This window comes from Rhinopithecus roxellana, chromosome 16 (assembly GCF_007565055.1).
Source record: "Rhinopithecus roxellana isolate Shanxi Qingling chromosome 16, ASM756505v1, whole genome shotgun sequence".
In the NCBI taxonomy this organism is placed as follows: Eukaryota; Metazoa; Chordata; class Mammalia; order Primates; family Cercopithecidae; genus Rhinopithecus; species Rhinopithecus roxellana.
Window position 1 is genome coordinate 75,334,053 of NC_044564.1, and position 15,031 is coordinate 75,349,083.

The window sequence follows — 15,031 nt, forward strand, 5'->3', positions numbered from 1 at the left end:
TCTCTTTTTTAAGTGCTTTAAGCTCTAAGCCATCATCATTTAATTTTAAATTATCTTCTGATTTCCTACGTGGGCTGAGAATGAAAGTAGTCTGGGGGTAAAAATGGTAGTGACAATAAATGAGAAGGAAAGCATTTGTGAAAATCCTTTTCTTCTTTTCAAGAAGAGCTGTAATAGTGTTTTGTATCAACATGACTCCTTCCTTCAGCTGTAACAAAGTTAGAGAAAGTGTTGGTACTATAAATTGAGAGTTCAGGAGGTGATTCTACCCAGTCTTTTCAACAAGATTGGTATTATAGGTTTCCCACATAGAAACCAGTGCAGAAATATTTCTAAAGCAATTTCATCTTTGCCAGGAGCCCTTCGCTACCTCCTTATGCCTCTTCTCTTTCCCAAAATGTTCCTAGGTTATTCGATCTCTTAGTGTCTTCCATGCATGATCCTCTCCCAAACCTCAGCAAATTCCCGTGGTGTCCAGAATCAGACTGCTCAAGGGGCAGAGTTAGGGATGTAACTCACAATTTGCGCAACTAGATCTTTAAATAACTACTTCAAAAGAGAGATCATTGATAATAAACAGGCCAATAGGAATTAGACACAAATAATGTCAAATCTCTAGAACAACTAAGAGTCTGATGAAATATAACATGTCATATCTATAGATGGTTTTTTGGAGGACTTTTATTCATTTAAAGATGAAGAGATACAGGTCACTGTTATCCTTCATGGATGCTCTGTAGGTTGTCTTATTTTTAGAAATGTTCCAAAGGTAAGATATGGCAATGGAGTAAATGTGTAAAACCTAAATGCAAATGTGACATCTTCTATAGCCAGCCAGAAAATTTCCAGTGTATTAGCAACTATGCAGTCATTTCTCCAATAATAGACATTGCACTAACATTCTATCCCAAAGGGAGTAGGAGTGGGCCTGACAGCCTAGGGGAGACCAAAGAGTTGAAAAATCACAGCAGAGGAAAGTGAACCACTAAGTGGGACAACAAATCCCATAGGGCCTATGAAGCTGGCCACCATTTCAACTACATCTTCACCAAAAGTTTTTAATTGAGTCTATTGAGGATTTTCTTTTTTCCTTGTGGGGATATATCCTTCATTTTATAAAACCATTTAACAAGGAAAATTGGATTCATTTTAGGATGAACAGCTGGAGCGCATCAGTTCCATAAAGCAAAAGTTAACAGTATTTCCATTTTAGTCACCATGTAGGAGCTTCTATGATGCTCAGTTGGATTATGCTTATCCTGAACCAGCTCACTTTCTTCCAGCATGTTCATGTACATCAATATCATCTTCCCTGGCACCCAAACTTTAACTTTGCCTCCTTGTCTCCTTCATTTCCCAAAATTTAGCCCAATGATAGATGCCAGCCTTACAGATAGCATCAGTAGCTGATTAGAGTTACCTAGAAACGTAGCAATTATCCAGAGAGGATGACAATAGCATAGGTTAAGAGTCACTTGACTTTCACCATTTCCCTGCTCCTTACCTCAAAGGCCTGTGAAAAACAGATGGGAGAAATATAGTAAATAAGAAGGCCATGCTCTTTGCTACAAGTCACTGGCTATATTTGATGGGTCTGAGAGGGAGAGGAAAAGAAAGGAGACTGGAATTTTAGACTTACATGGGCTGGGCTTCATTACAACTAAAAAGGTCCAAAAAGAACTGGAATCTTCTTAAAATGTTAATAGAGGACAAAAATAGAGTAATTATGCAGAACATGTTTACTGTGGTAACTGAAAAACAATAAGGTCTTTTTCAGACTTGTCCTGTACTAAATTCAAACCGATAAACAGATTGCACTGCTTTTGTAACTTAATTTATGTAGCCAAAACACAAGCTTAGACTAGTGCAGAAAACATATTCTTTAGGATCACATAAGTCTGGTTTCAAATCTCCATCACTTAGTACTTGTGTAAACTTGATCAGCTCACATCTCTTGAGTCTGTTTTTATATCTACAAAATGAGAACGTCATCCACCTACTGCACAATCATCATGAGAATTACTTGAAATAATGTGTAGAAAGTGAGTAGCACAATACTGGACACATAACAAACATTCAACAGATCTTTCTATTATCACTTTTGATTGCCTATAATATGTTTCTCTCATTTTGACCAATCCAAATGCTATGATTCTTCTGCAGGTTTGCCTTTTTATGAATTCATCCTTAACTATCATATTCAAGAGTTTTACTCAAGTATCTGCAAGTGATTGTCAGGAAAAATAAAAGGTGGACATTCTAGCCACAACTTCCACAGGGCAATTTTATATAAAAATAAAAAGCAGATTTTGGTTCAGTATCTGAAATTGCCTTCCAACAATTTAAGCTAATCAATAATAGATTAGAAAGAGTGAACTCCTCATCTCCCTAGATAGGGATGCTGCTGAATGGTGCAACATACAGCAAATATAAAATTTGGTATCTGATAGATTGAGGTTCGAATCCCAGTTGTGTCACTTATTAGCAACAAAACCTTAGCCAAGTTATAAAACCTCTGAGTCTGTTCCCTTAATGTGAAAATTGGTCTTAATAATACCTAACAGATCAGAGTTGTTCTGAAGATTACATGTTATAAGAGCCTCCTCTGTTCCCCTTGCCCTCCAAAAAACTGCTTTGGCCTCTCTGGGAACCAGGGTAACCAAGAAAAAGACAAAGACCTGTCAGGCTTATAAAGCCTTAGGAAAAGGTAAGGGTATGACAATGTCTGCCAGTATCACAGAAGCTGGCAAGACTGCAGCCTAAGCCCAGCTCAGAGTAGGTATTTTGACACAGTCATTTACAAGATAAAAACTCCTTCTCACACTTGCACACTTTCATAACATCCTCTCCACAGTAGCCCTTACTACCATTATGTTCCACATCCAATGACTAAAAAGCAGAAGCATTTTTTGGAAGGAATGAGAAGACAGTATGCAAATGGGACTTTGCTTACTTTCCAGAAGTGCTCATCTTTTATCTTTTTCTGGGCTTCAAGCATCTTTTTCTACAACATAATCCTTTAGATGTTGAAAAAGCATCCAGGTAGGTTCAGATGCTATGTACCAATTATTTGGAATAATAGTGGGTTTTTTTTTTCAATTATCATTATTGATATGTCAAAGTGACTACCAATGGTACCAAAATCCTACATATTAAGCAGGAAAAAAAATGAATCAATATGATAGACTGAGTACACAGATTTATCTCCCAACACCCTAAATCCCTTGAAGTGACAGAAAAAAAAAATGCTTTGTAAACATGATTCCTTCATTCATCTGACAAATATCTAAGGCTTTCCTACTATGCTCTAGGTGCTACAGTGATGAACAAAATATGTGGTGAACATGAGGTTGCTGCTAAAGTGGTGAACAAAATACATGGGGAACATGAGGCCGCTGATCTCATGGAACTTACATTAAAGTCAAGCCAGGAGAGAAGAGAAAAAAAAAAATACAATAAGCAAGCAAACAAATAGGTCAATGAGATAATTGTGGATAGTAATATATTCAACAAAATAATTAAACCAGAATATTATGATTGAGAGTGACTGGTAGAAGACGGTTGGGGGACTATTTCACATGCAGCAGCCAGGGAAATCCTTTTAGAGGAGCTAATGTGTGAGCAAAGACCTAAATAATCCAAAGATCCAGATCTGCAAAAGTCTCTGGGGTAGAATATTCCCAGTAGAGCACATAGCAAGTGCAAAGGCCTAGAGTAGATGTGAGCGTGGCCCACATGAAGAACAGTAACTCATCCTTAAAAACAAAGTGATATTCATGGATCAGGAATTTTGAAGAATGTCTAGGACAGAAAAAACAAAAGGAGGTGGATTGCCAGGGAGGCAAATGCAAATTTTCCTAAGACAAATCTGAACTCAGGTAATTCCCAAGTGGTACTCTTCTGTAGTGGGATGCTAGACAAAGGTCACAGGAGAAACAAAGGGTCCGTGTGGAAAGATTATCAGCCAAGGAAGTGCAGAGTTTCCTAGTACAGCTCAATTGACTTCTTTCAAGTGTCTTACCTTTTAAGTCCCCTTGAAGAAATGGCATGTTTTGTACATTAAGGCCCTTTCCATCTCTCCCTCTCAAAAAAAAGGAGTACCATCATGAGATCATTCCAGACAAACTCTAACATTCCCTTCCAGATCTAAATATGTAATTACCTAAATTTAGATATTTTATGTGCTGTTATTTTGTAATATTATCTAATGTGGAAATTGTACGGTAATATCATAAAATAACAGCACATAAAATATCTAAATTTAGGTAAGTTGTTTTTCTCTCACAAATAAAGAAACAATTGAATTTCATGTAGAAATAATTGACTGGCTTTACTTTAAAACACACAAAAAATATTTTGTAAATATTTATGAACCCACCAAATATTCTAAGGGAGAAAATTCAAATTTAGAGATTTTGATTCTACATATTATTATTTTCAAAACCAGTTCTACTGACCTGGTTAGACACTGGGTTGCAGAAAGCAGATCAGTTCTTGACCTGGTCATGCCACCAAACAGTTTTGTGACTGGGGTCAATCCACAACATGTCTTAACCTCAAATTCTGCAGCAGAAAATAACAAAAATAACACATCCTACCTATCTCAAAGGTTGACTTTTGGAGTCCTATAAAGTTAAATATTGGGAAGTGATTTTTTTTAACAAATAATGTGTTATTGAGCCGCTCATTCGTCAAAATGTTTAAAATTCTAACTATATGCAAAATCCTGAATTAGATACCACAGGGTTTAAGTAAAATAGTAAACATAGCCCCTAAACTCCTTATAATATAGAGAAATAAGTAGTCATCTTTTCTGAGTACTGAAATGTGGATGCATGGAAATCATCTCTGCATTTCTACCTGAGAATGATGGTTATTATTCAATGTGTTTAAGGTATTTTGATTTTGTAAAATTCTGATTTTAGAATATTCCCCCCTTGGGGAGAATCTCCTAAGTGAGAAGTTATAAAGAGCTCATGGGACATGGTCTGATCTGGTAGAGAGAGCCTGAGGAAGACTTGTTCATTCCAGGATTTCATGTTGATCAGTTACCTTGGTTCTGAAAATAGCATAGCACTAAAAATACCTTTCAGAGAGAGAAGTTACATGTCCAATGAGGAGGGAAAACATGGGAAAAGGAAGATGCCACGTTTTTCTATGAGCTTTATAGTGGGGACAGCTAATATAAATTGTGGATTGGTAGGGAAGTAAGAAAAGGAAAACACATGCAGGCTAGAGTGTTTTCAAAGAAAAATCTCCACAAGTCACAGTGACTGAATACCATGTGTAATGAAAGACAGGGATTGTCAATGCTGATGGAGTTTCAAGCCTGCCTAATTGGGGAAATGCTGGTATTACTGATGAAGGACAGGTACAACATGCTGAGCCCAGTGTAGATGGAAGGAAAAGGATGAGCTCAGCTTGGCAAGTGATCATATGAGGGGAGAAAATAGAACAGCCAAGTGGGGATCTTCAGCAGGAATTAAAGACAGCACAGCTGGAAATTAGGTGAGAGAACACAGCTGAAGGTACAGATTTGGGCATTATTTTTATAGATGTTATCCAAGAAGCAGACAGACATTTGTAGCAAGAGAAAGAGACCGGAAACCAGGCTGAATTTTCAGAATTGCTCAGAGTTCAGAGTTAGGGGACAGAAAGAAGAAATGCCAGGATTGGAGGCAAAGATCAAGCAAGGAAGTAAAATGCACAACCTTGGAAATAGGTAGAGGGTGTTTCAAGGTTTCAAGACAGATAAGCAATATATTCTTGAGCTTCTTATTCAATAAATGTGTCCATAAAGGAAAAGAAATAAGATGGTAGCTCAAGGGAGCACCAAGATCATGCTAAGATTTTCTTTCAAGGTGAAGGAGAAACATAGGTTGGAAGTCTACACAGGGAAAGGGTTTGAAGCTACCAGAGAGAGGGAATAAATAAAGCAACATCATTCTCAGATAGGATTTAGCTTTAGAGAAAAATAAAGACATAGATTCCTTTGAGCTGAAGGGAAGGGCAACAGGGATAAACATTAAAAACAGAGTAGAAAATCATTCATCACTGAGTAAGAATATGGAGTTCAGAAGAATTAAGAGACTCTGAAATGGCTGTTGGTAGACATGTGTTAGGTATTCATCCATAAATGAGGAAAGAACTTGCAGCTAAGTAGTTTAGTGCTAAATTGGGGAGCAATCGCAAAATAAATATTTGCTGAGTTCCTTCTATGTGCTAGGCACGTGTATTTGAAGCCAAATACATCTTTTACTAGCAACACAACACTCTGTGACCAGGGCTCAGGCGTGCAGAGGGTCAAGGAGAGGATTACTTAGTATGCAAGTGGGGATAGCATTGAAGGAAGTGCTGACCAGGAGTCCAGAGCACAGAGCCACTCACAAAATGCTATTCAAGATTCTAATAATTTTTCTTGTTTTGTACTGACAAAACTTACCACTTTTAGCATCCCTCAATTACATCTAGATCTTAGATATCATTCAATCCAATGTTTCTTAAAGAGGGCTTCTGTGAGATTCAGCAATGAGACCGAGCAGCTCCACATTTATTGATTTTATATATTTTGGTCTTTTTAACATGTTTATACTGGCAAGATTTCTTTTGGTTATAATAAAATACCAAATTATATGGTTTGGCTATGTCCCCACCCAAATCTCATCTTGAATTGTAACTCCCCCAATTCCCCTGTGTTTTGGGAGGAACCTGGTGGGAGGTGATTGAATTATGGGGGCAGGTCTTTCCTGTGCTGTTCTCGTGATAGTAAATGAGTCTCACGAGATCTGATGGTTTTAAAAACAGGAGTTTCCCTGCACAAGCTTTTTGCCTGCTGCCTTCCGTGTAAGAGGTGACTTGCTCCTCCTTGCCTTCTGCCATGATTGTGAGGCTTCCCCAGCCAAGTGGAGCTGTAAGTTCATTAAACTTCTTTCTTTTGTAAATTGCCCAGACTCGGGTAAGTCTTTATCAGCAACATGAAAACGGACTACATACCAACCTAAACTAACTTAAGCCAAAGAGGAAGTAAATGGATAAATGACTAGTAGTAGGAAGAGGAAGGTACAGCAGGGCTCTTGGGATAAATGAAGCCAGGGATACTACTTAGATTCTCTCCATCTTTCCACACTGTATGTAGCCATGTGTAAGCTTTACTTCCTTCTATTGCAGAAGGATTTATTCCCTAAAGAACATGACCTCAGTCAGTTGCAAAGTCTCTTATAATCACTCTCTCTCTGATCCAAGGTCAAAAATCTTGGAGGAACAACTTGACAACTTGATTGTGATTACTCCTGAAATCATAGGCGTGAGCACAAAGACTATGGCCAGCCTGGATTTTTCAGTGTCCAACCCTGGCTAATCAATAATGCTTGTGAGAAATAAACTGTGGCTATTTTAGAAATTGCCAGCTATTGCTGAAAAGAGAATAAAATACCTAGGAATCAACTTACAAGGGATGTGAAAAACCTCTTCAAAGAACTACAAAACACTCCTCAACGAAATAAAAGAGGACACAAACAAATGGAAGAACATTCCATGCTCATGGATAGGAACAATCAATATCGTGAAAATGGCCATACTGCCCAAGGTAATTTATAGAATCAATGCCATCCCCATCAAGCTACCAATGACTTTCTTCACAGAATTGTAAAAAAGTACTTTAAAGTTCATATGGAACCAAAAAAGAGCCTGCATAGCCAAGACAATCCTAAGCCAAAAGAACAAAGCTGGAGGCATCACGCTACCTGACTTCAAACTATACTACAAGGCTACAGTAACGAAAACAGCATGGTGCTGGTACCAAAACAGATATATAGACCAGTGGAACAGAACAGAGGCCTCAGAAATAACACCACACATCTACAACCATCTGATCTTTGACAAACCTGACAAAAACAAGAAATTGGGAAAGGATACCCTATTTAATAAATGGTGCTGGGAAAACTGGCTAGCCATATGTAGAAAGCTGAAACTGGATCCATTCCTTACACCTTATACAAAAATTAATTCAAGATGGATTAAAGACTTCAATGTTAGACCTAAACTTATAGAAACCCTAGAAGACAATCTAGGCAATACCATTCAGGATATAGGCATGGGCAAAGACTTCATGACTAAAACACCAAAAGCAATGGCAACAAAAGCCAAAATTGACAAATGGGATCTAATTAAACTAAAGAGCTTCTGCACAGCAAAAGAAACTACCACCAGAGTGAACAGGCAACCTACAGAATGGGAGAATATTTTTGCAATCTACCCATCTGACAAAGGGCTAATACCCAGAATCTACAAAGAACTTAAACAAATTTACAAGAAAAAAAAACAAACAACCCTGTCAAAAAGTGGGCAAAGAATATGAACAGACACTTCTCAAAAGAAGACATTTATGTTGCCAACAAACACGTGAAAAAAAGCTCATCATCACTGTTCATCAGAGAAATGAAAATCAAAACCACAATGAGATACCATCTCATGCCAGTTAGAATGGCGATCATTAAAAAGTCAGGAAACAACAGATGCTGGAGAGGATGTACAGAAATAGGAAAGTTTTCACATTGGTGGTGGTAGTGTACATTAGTTCAATCATTGTGAAAGACAGTGTGGTGATTCCTCAAGGATCTACAACTAAAAATACCATTTGACCCAGCAATCCCATTACTGGGTATATACCCAAAGGATTATAAATCATACTACTGTAAAGACACATGCACACATATGTTTATTGTGGCACTATTCACCATAGCAGACTTGGAACCAACCCAAATGCCCATCAATGATAGACTGGATAAAGAAAATGTGGCACATATATACCAGGGAATACTATGCAGCCATATAAAATGATGAGTTCATGTCCTCTGCAGCGACATGGATGAAGCTGGAAACCATCATCCTCAGCAAACTATCACAAGGACAGAAAACCACACACTGCACGTTCTCACTCATAGGTGGGAATTGAACAATGAGAATACTTGGACACAGGGCAGGAAACATCACAAACCTGGGCTTGTCAGGGAGTGGGGGGCTGGGGGAGGGATGGCATTAGGAGAAATACCTAAGGTAAACGACGAGTTGATGGGTGCAGCAAACCAACATGGCACATGTATACCTATGTAACAAACCTGCATGTTGTGTACATGTACCCTAGAACTTAAAGTATAATAATAATAAAAAAAGAAATCATCAGCTAAAGTGAGGAAAGCAATAGTTCCCAGAAAGAGGGAAAAGAATTTGCATTATTAGGATGAATAAATAAATTTTAATAGATAAATCTGTGATCATTTTGGCAATTTTATTAAGGCTCACTAGATATGGCTTTCTTTTATTTATCCAAAATATTCATAAGTTGTTGAATGGATAAATAAATTATATTTCATTTATGCAGTGGAATACTGTTCAGCAATGAAAATGAATGAACTACAGTTACATGCGGCATGGATGAATCTCACAAACATAATGTTAAGTAAAAGAAGACATAATAACAAAATAACATGTACTACAGTTTTCTATTTATTAGAAAGTTAGTCTGTGATGTTAGAAGTCAGAAGAGCTCCATACATAGCTAGGAGGGAGGGCACCAGGAGGCTAGTATTGTTCTATTCCTTGATCCAGGTGGTGTCACATGGATGTGTTTACCTTGTAGTAGTTCATTAAACCATATGCTTATAATTTGTGTGCTTCTACAGTATGTTATACTTAAATACAAACTTTTTCTACAAAAATGCTTGTTAGCAATGTTGGGGGCTGGGAAAGAAATCCACTCCATTTAGCTTGAATAAAGGTTGCCACTATTAAGAATCATTGATGTAATTCTGTCCCCTATTCTGCCCATGGTTCAACATTTTTCCTACTCCTCAGTCTTGTACTTGGTTGCCTTTCTGCTGTAGAGGGTCAGACTGGGAAACAAAGATACAGACATACGAAATGCCTGTTCAGAGATAATCAGTAACAGATTCTGAAATAAAGCCTGTCTTTGACTTCCAAACCAAAATCTAGAACATTCTACCAATCTGCCATTATATACACAATTCTACTAGTTCTGTTACCAAAAACTGCATTCATTTATTCACTCTGCATCTATTATAGGTCAGCCAGTCAGGGAATTCTCATTCTACTGGCCTGCAGCCCAGGGAGTGCTGGAACGGAAATATGACTAGAGTGCTGTGTAACACACTCAGGAAGCCATTTTATACTGGATAGATCAGGGATGTCTTCAAGGATTATTTATATGTGTATGAAATATACACCTACAAATGAGAAACATATGTTCAGTAGTTAGGTGGGTGAACCGGGGCAATACTGCCCAGATTGAAACTTTGGCCACATCACTTACCTATGATCTGCTTGACCTTAGCACAGCCTTTCTGTGCTTCAGTTTCCTCAGTTGTAAACTGGGGACAAATTATGGGAGTTAATACATGTAAATGCTTAGGAAGGTGCTATACATATACAAGAGTACTAAGGGTGATAGAGGGCTCAATGGGAGAAGGCTGGTCTTAGTGGGGAGGAGTATTTTATCATGGACATTGTTTAGAACTTCCAACATATGGTAGTCAGAAAAAGTAGACTCCTTTTTTGGTTTTATTATTGTTTTTTAATTCTCTATAGACAATGTAACCCCTTATTGCCTTCATCCAAAGGAAATATTCCCACCTCCCCACCCTCCACTGCCAGGTACACAGAATGTACTATATAAGTGCTTGCTAGTATCATTGTTATTATTTAGGTATGGAAGGCCATGTAGGAATTCCCAGAAGAACTGGGAGAAGGGAGGTGGAAAGGACCTTCCTGACAGTGGAATCAACACATGCAAAGACAATTTTATAAAAATACTATGTTCCTTCAAACTATCAGTTAATATCCAAGCCAGGAAGGGAACTAGGCTTTCCTGAGAATGGTAGTGCTACTGCTGGGAAGAAAAACGAATCATTATGAGAATTTCCTTTGATAGTCATCATTGAAGTCCACTCACACTTTCACATGAGATTCTTCTGCCTGCAGTTAAACATTTTTCCCACTCCTCAGCATTATACTTATTTGTCTTTCTGCCCTAGCGAGTCAAGGATGGCTTGAAGATATCCACCCTTGAGAGTAAAATTCTGCCAATGAGCTATTTCTGTGCAGTGCTTCTTATTCTACCAATGTGAGCACCTACTTAAAAAAAAAAAAGAATAATCAACTGCTTTGTGGTTTAAAAGATTCTTAATGCTAACACTTCATAGTTCTTCTCCACAAGTGCAATTAAGTAAAGGGAGGGACAAAGCCCAGTTAGATAATTCATAAAAGCATAACTACAGAAAAAAATGTTTAACTTAGTTTTTCCATTAACCAGTGACTTGGCTCCACCAAGGTAGAGGATTCCTTTACATCAAGGATCCAGCATAGCAGGGGTCCCCAACCTTCAGACCACGGACCCATATTAGGTCTGTGGCCTGTTAGGAACCAGGTCACACAACAGGATGTGAGTGGTGAGCAAGCATTACTGCCTGAGCTCTGCCTCCTGTCAGACCAGCAGTGGCATCAGATGCTCACAGGAGCCCAAACCCTATTGTTAACTATGCATGTGAGGGATCTAGGTTGCATGCTCCTTATGAGAATCTAATGCCTGATTTTTATCTGAGGTGGAACAGTTTCATCCTGAAACAATCCCCCAACCCCAGTCCTTGAAAAAATGGTCTTCCACAAAACCTGTCCCTGGTACCAAAAAGGCTGGAGACAACTGATGCATACCACTGTATGAGTCCACATGAAAGGCAAGACTTGTCTTACTGGAGTCCCAGGAGGACTAAATGAACTAATTATAAGAGAATGACATACATCAGCACATCACATAGATGACTTAGGCTCTCCCCTACCACACACACCAAACAAAACAAAACAAAACCTCTATTTCAGCTAAAATTAAAAATAGGCAATATATTTAATCAATTTACCCTCACAAGTAAATATCACTTGTAAGTGTAATATGACTCCTCCTAAGGAGGAGCACCAAAGTAGAAAGCCAAACAAAACACACTAAATACAATGACATCATCTAGAATCAAACTCTAAAAATGTTCCCAGTGGAGACTGTGGATTAGACAAAATACATTTTAATCAATGAATTGTCTTTATGAATCGACAAAGCTCAGAACATTATGTAAAAGAATTTGTGCCAAATAAAAAATACATTTTAAAACAGTAAAATCCCATTATAAAGTACTCCAATAGACGGTCTTCTCTAGCCTAGGCCGAATTCACTATCCCAACATAATGCTTAGCAGTACAGCACCTGCAGCCCTTCACCTTGGTTTGCATCCTGGTCTTGCCACTCTCAAGTTATATAACCTTGGACATGTTAGTTAACCTCCAGGAGTTTAAATTACCTTGCTTATAAAATGAGGTTAATACTACTACCCATCACATGGAGGTTTGCTAAAATGAAGTTTTGGCAGAAAGCACTTGGAACAGTGCCTAAAACACAGTAAGAATTCTATTAATGTTAGCTACCTTCTTTTATACTCATTAACTATTACCTCACCACAGGTGCATGGCCAATGTGCTTGGGGAAGCAAAACCCTAATGAAATTTAAAAAACACAATGTAATTTGTGCTGTCAGAATGCCCAAGCAGGATCTCATGAATCCTTGTGATGCTCATGAGAACAAAACACCTTACGGTGCAATCAGATCAGAAACATCAGGCTCTAAGAAAGTCAGGAAACGGAAATCTCGCACGCACCCTTGAATGCCACATCCCCAATCTCACCTCATTACCTTCTTATCCTTCTCCCATCCCCTTTCCCATCCCCTGGTCTATCTCCTCCTATTTCTCTTACTGTCTATATCTTAGGAAATAGCATAGTCCCCACCCACGGGACCAGGTGAAACTCTAGCTAGTCAGACCCCTACAAGTCAACTGACGTTTCATTCCTGCCTTAACTCCCCATCACTAGAACCTTTAATACATACCTTGGAAATAGATCATTTTCATCCACTCCTCTCCAGGCACACTGCTGCTTCCCTGGGCTCTGCCCACACATAGTTGTTGCAATAGCCTCCTTATGCACCTCTCTGCTTCTACACTTGCTCCAGGCCAATCATTCTCTACAAAACCCTTGGAGAAAAGTTTCAAACTGGCAAAACCAATCATGGCACTTCCATAATAAAAATTTATGTTTCTTTTGAGCCACCTCCCTGCTCCTCTCTCCACTCTCAATTCCTTCCACACCACTGGCCCAATTTTATCCTTTGGCCACAAAAATTCACTGCAGGTTCCGAAATCTCCCACATTCCCTCCTTGCTCTGTGCTCTGGGCACATGCCCTTTCCTCTTCACAGCAAGCGGAGTAAGAGTTGAGAAAACAAAGACAACTGTAAAGAAATAAGAAGGAACAAAGAAAGTCTAGCATCACAGAACATAGCAAATAAAGAAAAGGTTGTTTTAAGAGTTGGGGAAGGAAATAAATTGTGTCAGAGGCAGAAACAAAAATAAGAACTGAGGATTTGGTCACACTGATTACTGCTTTTATTCTGTCGATTTCTCTAGAAATCTCCAACTCACCCTCCAAGTCCCAGTTCAAACGCTGCTGCCTCTCAGGAGCCTTCCCTGACTTCTGCAGGCTGCCAACCTCGATGTTCTACCTTCCCACATCTATAGCATTACACACGGAGCTCCACAAAACAATGTTCTAACCATTCTGTAATGGCTTCCTTGTAGGAATAGGGTCCAGCACTGAGTCTGGATACTGCAGATCATGATCATGATAATGACAGCAGTGTAATAATAATAATAGTCGTTTCTTTTGTTGATAATGGTGACTATTTGGTAGACTTTAGGCATTTTGCTAAGGCATTTATTAGATTGAATTGCATAGAATTGCTGTGTCTATTGGCCAAAATGGTCATATATTATGACCAGGTCATACCTGGTAATTTTAGGTAGTTCAGCCTAAAACATGCATTGTTTTAATCTTCACCGCAATTTGAGGAGGCAGATGTGTTATTATACCTATTCTATGAGTAATAAAATTGAGGCTCAGTGGTTTTAAGTAACTTTTCCCAAGGTGATATAACAGAAAAGTGAAGAAGCCCAAAGTCTAATCCAGGACTGTCTGACTCTCAACACTCCTAACAAGTATTATATTCTGACTCCCAGAATTATTAGTTTAATTGGTTAACCAACTAAAGCAATAATACAGGGGTCTCCAAAGATAATGATTGCCTAGCATAAAGAGGCAAGTTGGTGTTCACCGAGTCTAGGTAGGACAAATCCTGATGTTCATGTGTGAGTTAAACCAGGCTTCTCTGCAGAAAATAAAGGCTGTTAAATATTGAAATGAGCTAATAAGGAAGGTTATAGACTCTCCTTCAAGAGAAGGATTTCTTCCCCCAGTGGAGAATAGATTCTATCTGTCTGAGATGGCTTAAATATAATCCTTCGTGAAGGTCAATAAATTGGCTTGCCAAGTCCTTTCCAGGCCCCTGATGATGCTCTGATACCCTGGCTCAATGTGGCTCAGCACATGGCCTGAAAATGGAGGGTTCTGAACCCCAAGCCAGAAACAATCTCTTCCCTTTTTAAACTCACTTTGCCCTCTGACTCGTCCTTCTTTGTGACATATGTGGTGATTATTGTATATTGTTCTGATTTCTGCTGGAGAAAAATGCATCTAAAGCACAAAGCACGTGTGCTTCATTTTGCATCTCCCAGAGTGCCTAGCACAGTGCTTCATGCTACATTTTTAAAATTTGATCAAATGGTGCTTCTTTTTGTCTTCTGAAAGAATCTTGTAGTATCAACTGAAAATAAGGCTGTGATTTTTGTCTAAAATTTATTGTCAAAATTAAACTCACAGCATGAGAACAAAATTTTCTTAAGTGTGCTTTTGGTTTAAAGATGATCCAGCACTATAGTCAAAAAGGAAGAGATCTGGCTAGATTACTAATAGATAAAAGCACATCCTAATACTAAGCAAGTGTTTAACAATTCCCAAGTAGAGTCACTACCATCTCAAAATTATTATAGTGGAAAAGTCTTTTTCATAATTGTCATTCCAT